This window comes from Rhododendron vialii, chromosome 9a (assembly GCF_030253575.1).
Source record: "Rhododendron vialii isolate Sample 1 chromosome 9a, ASM3025357v1".
Lineage (NCBI taxonomy): Eukaryota > Viridiplantae > Streptophyta > Magnoliopsida > Ericales > Ericaceae > Rhododendron > Rhododendron vialii.
Window position 1 is genome coordinate 10,547,326 of NC_080565.1, and position 8,409 is coordinate 10,555,734.

Here is an 8,409-nt window from a genome sequence, read left to right on the forward strand (position 1 = left end):
AGATGGTCGAGTCAAAGGGATTGATTTACCCACGACTTAGCCATCAAACGGTTCCTTCATCTAACTCATGAGTGAACCGAAACCGTCCGGATCCACTAGACGAATTAAAAGCTGAAGACTACTTATAACTTAATTCAAAGCTCTAATTCAAATTGAACTCATTTAACGCAAGTGAGAGACGAAAAAAGATCATTCGCACGCGTAGGATTATCAAGCTCGTAGCACAAGGCGATAAACTTCATTGATCAAAGAAGCCACCAACCCCATGATCAAAGCTAGAAATCATGGGTTTAATTCATTCAAAACCTTGAGATTAAGCTAAAGTTAAGAGAAACCATTTAATGGACTAATCCATAGGGTGAACCTCACCCCATGACCGAACCGATTATCTACTCACTCATAATAAAAAGACTAGAAAGCATGCTAAGAAAGGTAAACGTAATTAACCGATAAAAACGGAAATAAACTTGATTTATAAGAAGATCCATACAATAGCTACAACATTAATAAACGAAAATTTAACATAAGACAATTACCTTAAGGAGTTCTTGAAGGAAACACAAACAAAAGCTTGAAAGACTAACAATGGAGTCCTAGGAAGAAAGAAAAGACTTAGGCCTAAAAAAACTAACTAATGGCCATATCTTCCATAAATGGCATACAAGACTATTTATAGGCCTTACAAAATCAGCCTTACAATGGACAAAAAGGCCCCCAAAATATCCCAAAAACATACTAGAAGTAGAAACTTTCCATTTATGGAAGGTTGAAATATTCAGCAAAAAAGGTGCTGGCCGAAGGGCATTGGTACCAATACCTAAAAAATGAGGTATTGGTACCAATCCAACTGTCTTCTAATTCGGCATGATGGTACCAATACCTAAAAAATGAGGTATTGGTACCTCTGTGTGAAAACAGCAGAACAGGGTCAGCTTGGGCCATTATGCCTTGTCGTGCCCCGACGGCCTTCCAATACTTGATTTCTTGATCAACGGGACTTGGCGGAGGTATGCCTTATGGCCTTGTACTCTTGGATACCCTCGATGCATTAGGCTCGCTTGAACCACTTTGGCACGTTCCTTGCCAACCTTGACCTCCGACCAATCTCTGAGGCTTCTTGTGGCACCGTTAGGCTTTGGTGACAATGAGATGAGTACCGGCGGGCATTTGGACACTTGGTTCATCCCGAAATGTTGATTGGCGATCAAAACCGCCTTATTAGCACGTTTTACCTGAAATACACAAAAAGGTACCTTACGTGCAATATCGCATAAAAACGACAATATATATATACAAACACAACATACTAGAGGACTTAAGCACCAAGAATATGCATTATTGGGTGCTTATCACTTTCAAAAATAATTTCACCTCCAAGTATTTCAACCATGCACGCTATTGCCCTGAGTTAGTACCTGAAAATGATAATAGGTTTGAGCCACTAGTCTAGTAGGAAATTCTACACTAACATTATATGCAAGAGAGATGCAAGGATGATCACAAGGTAAGAACGGAATGGAGACCCAACGATAGGCAATGACCAAGGTTCAACAATCCAACATACTCGATACAAAATCTGGTAAACACCTCAACCTTCAATCATCTCAACTTCTCATGTGTTCAATATCACTTCGCGTTATGTGTCATGAGCCGTAGCTCTTGCTGGGTTAATTATGGGACCCCGATACCCCCTGCCAAACGCCCACCTAAAAAGTTGGGCCTTGAATGTTCATTATGAGCATTAGCTCCTGTTGGGCTAATCATGGGACCCTGATATCTCCTGCCAGGCACCTACCCGTCGATAGGTTCCGAATGTATTCGTTGTGTCAACAAGTGTTCGAGCGTATCACATTCTCATTACGTGTGATTCCAATTCTATTCAAAGTTCATGAATTAATCGACGTCAAAATTTATCGAATAATGGCAAGGGATGCAAAGGACACATAACGAACTCAACGAATATGATTAACAATGTTATAGAGTGATTTGGTGATGCTTAGAATAAGTTAGAAATGATCGGGGGTCAAAACGATGAAGTTTGGAACAAAGTAGTGAAAACTGTCCATAAGCAGCTGGTATCGATACAGACAAAATAGCTATATCGATACAAAAAGCAAACAGAATGAGAAGCTACGATTTTGAAATGGTATCGATACGACCAAAGGCCTGTATCGATACGGTGACGTTTCGAGTAGATTTTTAGCAGAATTTTCTGGGTTTCAAAGCCATCAACTACTACAACAACAACGAGCATGGATTCAAGGATAAAAACACGTCTTTTACATATTTTGAAAGGTAGAATCCTTACCTCAAAGTCGAAGCACGATTTCCAAGAAATTGCAAGCCCTAGCCTTTCGAAAACCTTGATTTGAGCGAAAACACTCCACACCGAACTCCAATCGACGAAGAGCAAGCCCAAAATCACGTGTAGAACGAAGAATGAAGGTTAGTTTATGAAGGTTTTGAGGAGGTTTGGTGAGATTTTAGAGAGAGGGTAGGAGAGAGGGAGAGAGCCGAGAGAGGGAGAAAGAGTCGGGTGAGGGAGAAGAGGAAAAATGATCTCCTACTCTCTCACCCTCCTATATATACCTCCATATTCACAAATCACACCTTAAACCTTTTCACAAACAATTCTATTACTTTGACCCCAAATCACATACACACAATTATTCCATATTTCTTTCTCAATAAACATGCACTTATAAAATATTAACTTTAATAAATAAATATGGGTCTCTGCACAGATCTTCCTAAAAAACATGTTGAAGATCCTATTATTGAAGAAGGTCCTGAGTTTGATACACCTCCACCTCCAGTAATCCCAATCTTTGATTCCTTCTCACATTCCAATATTCATACCCAAGGCTTCTCCTTTGATAACATTCCCCCATCAAAATGGTTGGATAAGCTTTATGAGATTCATGCTTGGTGCATCACTGCTATGCTTTCCCCAAACGCTACACTAAGTATGTTATTACTAAGTGTTCAGTAAAATTTCTTGGCCGTCTTCGTCAATGGTACTTGGCTCTTGGTGAGTACCGACAACTATAGTTTAAACAATTGCCAACCCTTGATCAATTCATCTCAGTCCTACATACTGAGTTTCTTGGAGACCATAACAACACAAAAAAGTTTGTTCGAGAAGAATATTTCAGCATGAAGTGTTGTTCATTCAAAAGAAAAGACTTGGAGATTTGTTATGACCGTATGTCTCAGAGGTTTTATCTTCTCAACGGCATGGATGATGTCAACCTCAAGCAAGCCTTTCTCAATTCTCTTCCTGAACCATTGGAAAATGAGACAACGAGGTTATTTCAAACAAAATGATTGACGCTAAATGCAACATCTCTTGGCGGTATTTACCAGAGCTCTTTGATTGCCTTAGAAAAACTGTGCAATCATCAGAAATTCCTCAGAACTCTTGAAGGACAGGGAAAACTTCTTGGCAAAGCATGTGACCGACCAGACCTCTTTATAAAATGCAAAGACAAGTGCACTTGCCGTCATTCATATCGGAAGTCCAAACACTTTCAAAAATAGAAGTTCCAGTCTCCTGGCAAGTTTTCAAAATCTAGCAGGTTCTCACGCCGGAAAAAATGAAAATTTTTCAAGAAGAAAAAAAGTTCAGAGGGCAGCGAAAGTCTGATCGCTGCTACATATGCAGAAAGAAGGGACACTATGCAAAACAGTGTCCAAATAAATCAGCAAGAGACAAGATGGTGAGCTCTCTGGCTCTCATTGATGATGATCCTGAAGATGCCGATGTTGAATAACTATTTTCCATTGATGATGAAGCAACATCTGAAGCAGTCCTAGCATTTACCTTTAATGATTCAGATGATTTATCAGAATCAGATGATTCTTCTAATGATTCTGACTCATTCTCTTATGAAATCCAAACATTTGAGTTCTCAAACATCATGATAGCTCAACCTTTAGCCAAGGTCAAAATCTTGCTTGAAATATATGAGAAACCTATACCAGTTATCGCCTTCTTTGATACTGGTGCAGCAGCCTCCATTCTCAACCCAACAATCATCCCCAGGTCTTATTGGCAATCGTGTTTTAGACCTTTTACAGTAGCCAATGGAGAAACTTTTGTTATCATTCTGATCAGTAAGCCTATTAACATTCAACTTTTCCCAGGATACACCATAAAACACAAAATCTATGGTTTTGATCTCCCAGGAAAAGATTTATTGCCAGGCTTTGATATTCTCCAAAATCTCAGCAAAGTCTTCAGGCTCAAAAAAGGTTTGAAATACAAAAACTACCTGTTACCCTAGACCACCCAACCAAATCTTTTTTCCATAGAAAATTTCTCCTTCATCAAAGAAGCCATAATCCAAATTTCCTATGCTGAATCTCATTCCCAATTCTTCACCAAATGCTCCAACCCACTTTGGAAAATCCAGATTTCTTCATTTCTCTTCCCTTTAAGAAAAATGAAGACATCAACCCCACCAAAGCTACCCATCATGGAATGAACCCAGAACACTACCAGCTTGCTCTCCAAGAGCTCCAGCAACTCCAGTCAGAAGGTTTGATTGAGCTCACAATCTCTCAGTGGACATGTGAAGCATTTTATGTAAATAAAAGAACAGAGCAGATAAAAGGAAAGTTTCGCCTGATTATCAACTACCAGCCTCTTAATAATTTTTTGCAGGATAACAAATTTCCTCTTCATCGGAGAAGTGTTCTTTTTGCAAACTTGCCTAAAGCTCAAATTTTCTCAAAATTTGACTTGAAAGCAAGTTTCTGGCAGCTGGGCATCCATCCGGATGATCGCCCCAAAACTAGTTTTTGCATTCCAGATCACCATTTTCCGTGGTCAGTCATGCCTTTTGGGTTGAACACAGCTCCATCTTTATTTTCAAAAGGCCATGATTCGGGTATTTGCTCCTATTCTATCCTCTGCCCTTGTCTACATTGATGATATCCTACTCTTTTCCCCAGATATAGAGTCTCATGCTGTTCTACTACAAATTTTCCATTCCTTAGTCCAAACCCATAGTATCATGCTCTCAGAGAAAAAAATGTTTCTTGCCCAACCAGAAATTGATTTTTTAGGGATGCATATCTCTAAAGGTCAATATGCCCTCTAACCTCATATAACCTCCCAACTTGACCATTTTTCAGATGAAAATCTCACAGTCAAACAAGTTCAACAGTTCCTTGGAATTGTTAACTATATGCTGATTTCATTCCCAATCTTGTCCAATACCGAACTCCTCTCTCAGCTCTACTAAAGAAAACCCCTCCTCCTTGGTCAGTTCATTGTACCAAAGCTGTAAAAGACCTCAAAGTCATAGCTAAAACTCTTCCTCCATTAATTATACCTTCAGATGGGAAGAGCGTCCTTCAGGCAGATGCCTCTGATCTATATTGGGGAGTAGTTCTTTTGAAAGAAAATTCTGAACAAAAGCGCAAAATTTGTGGATACAAGAGTGGTGCTTTCTCTCTAGCAGAACTTCATTACCACTCTACTTACAAAGAAATTCTGGCAATTAAAAGGAGCATTGAGAAGTTTGAATTTCATCTAATCGGTCATCATTTCCTAATTGAGACTGATATGATGAGTTTTCCCAGCATGTTCAAGTTCAAACAGAAGCACCTTCCAAAGGCACAGTTTGCTCAAATGGGCAAATTGATTTTCCAATTGGAGTTTTGATGCTGTTTACATAAAAGGAAAAACAAATGTCCTTCCTGATTTTCTGTCAAGGCTCAAAAAAGAAATCAACCAATTTTCAAATACAAAACCACACTCCTTTGTTCCTGGTTGTTTCCCAATGATTTTCTGTTTCCACCCAGTTAATCTTCCTGTCCACCTTCAGTTTCAAATTTTGGAGTTACTCCTTCTTTCCATGTGTGTCCAAATGTGTCAAAACCTTCAACATCTCTGTATTTTCAAGTATGGTCTTGATAAAGGTCCCATAAAAGGTTTATCTTTCCATTCTGTCTATCCCTTTCTCATCCAATTTGAAGTGTCTTACCACAATGTCTTTTATTTCAAAAAAGAAGCCTATCTGCTCTTATGGTATTTAGTCGATGTGTATACTATAAGTGTCTGTTTTAATAAATCAACAGTATTGGTGTATCTGGCACATGCGGCGTTCAATCAGGTCCATCCTTCAGAGGATTTCTTTTTGAAATTTCTCTTGTTCTTCAAAAGCATATCTTTCTGGCAATAGAAGATCAGACAAATCCCCAACAGTGCAGGCAAAGATCTCCAATTTGCTTTTTGGACAAGTCGTAACAACATGAGTTATCCAAATCCAGATGGTTCTATCACTTGGCAGAATGAGTATCACACTATATTTCTCTCTGCATATCAAGAGTCTTAGAGCATCCAGAACGACCGTGGAAATTATCTTGTCATGACTCAAACACTATGTTCCCTCAATGGATTGACACTTGCAGAAGTTCCCTCATCTCTCCTCCATTGCGAATCTGCAAACTGAAAATTCAATGATACTTATCCGGAAGAATGACGCCAAAATATTCGCTATCTTTTGGAACAGTACTACTTGACTGACAGAACTGAAGACTATTCTAGAAGCAGTGGTTCAGATAATCCAGAGTGACAACCATGTGCTTTGTGCTAGCTGTGTGGTGTATATTTATTTACTTTTGTATGATATAATATAAAGTGTGAAGTGACATAAAGTAAAGGTAGTGTTGTCTTCTTTTCCGAGAGAGGGTGAAAGAAAATAGAATTGGTATGTACTGTGCTTATGATGTATATTAAGTAGGATTGACTAGTAATAGTATTAACCAATTAAGGTTGTACGTAGCAGATTTTAATAGGTGTGGATGTACAGTAAAGTAGTATAATTGGTTTCCTTTGTAAATGATGTAAGCGTCCCCTCCTTACGCCTATAAAAGGAGGGCTCTTCCCGTTGTAAGACTTAAGTGAATGAAATCAGTGTGTTCTCTATAATTCATCCCTTTTTGTGTTTTCTTTGATTCTAACCTACTTTGTGTTTGTACCCACTTCGTGTCTGCCAAATTGAAAGCAAGACATATTGTATACGAAGTTCTGATTTTAGCAAATTGTTTCACTGTACCCGACTGTTCAGACGGGAATTACAGAACCTCAAAATTTTTAGTCTTCATCATGGCCTTACCTTTGTCTAGATGGGGTGACGCCTGTATCGGCTTTACCCTGTCCGAACAGGGTTTGCAGAACCACGCATGCAAAAACCAAATCGTCTTCACATCTCAACATCATTCAACTTGGCCCATAGGTACGTGTTGGTGTATAACCTTTCCATGTGTGTAGCTTGCACACACGAAAGGCAGAGATTTAAAAGTATAAGCACTTATCCTTCTTTTAAAATTTTGTAAAAGAGGGGTAAAAAATAAATAAATTTATTTTGCCTCTATGCATGCCACCTATCGGAATTCCAACTAGTTGATTTTTTTTTATTTAGAAAAAACACTCAAAATTGTGGATACCTGCTTTTACAAATTTGAAGTTTAGTCACCATATTTATGATGATGTTAACAATTTCTTTTTCACTTGAAAAAAAATAAGAAGTTAAATTTAAGTAAGCTACTCTTATTTTTGTTCAAATTTTAGAATACTTGAACTGTAATTAGTAGTTACACCTAGTCATTACTTTTAAAAAGTATTTTTTTATGGCCAGATATTTTCTATTATCAAGCAAAAGCTATCGGCCCAACCAGACAAGGCCACCTCCTACAACTCCCAGTTTTGGGCCAAAAAATGGGGCCCGCATCAGAGGAGGTGACAAATATTATTTGTTTCAGATTTTCCGTTTAGTTCCGTGGTTCAATCGTAAGGAAGTCGTGTTGAGGTGTTTTTTTTCTTCTAAATTGTATACATTAAGGGGGTTAACGAGGGAATTAGCGTGTTAACAAACAAACAAAGAAAGTTGCCGTTCAAAAAAAAAAAAAAACCAAAGGAAGTTCCATGTTTCTCCATAGACTCGAACCTTAGAGGATTTGTGTTCCACGTGATGGTATTTTTATCTTAAAAGTAAGGAAAATTTCAAAAAAGCCCCTGAACTTTCTGACAACTTGCAAAAAAACACCTGAACTTTCACTATTAACAAAAAAACACCTAAACTTTGCATTCCGTTAGCAATTAAACCCCTGTCGTCCAATTCCGTCAATTTTTAACGGATGGAGCTAACGGAAGGCGTTAACTTTTTATTTTTTTTTACTTTTTAATTCAAAAACTACTTTTAACTCTTTCTTTTTTTTATTGGTAAATAAATATACAATAAAGTTCTTTTTTTTTCTTACTATTTATCAAAAATTACTTTAACCATATTTTTTATTTTCAAATTTTACCCCCCCCCCCCCTCCCTTTTTTGCTTATTAGAATCAACTCCACACCACCAATTAATCCCACAACCAACCGCCGAAGCCTTAGCCACAATT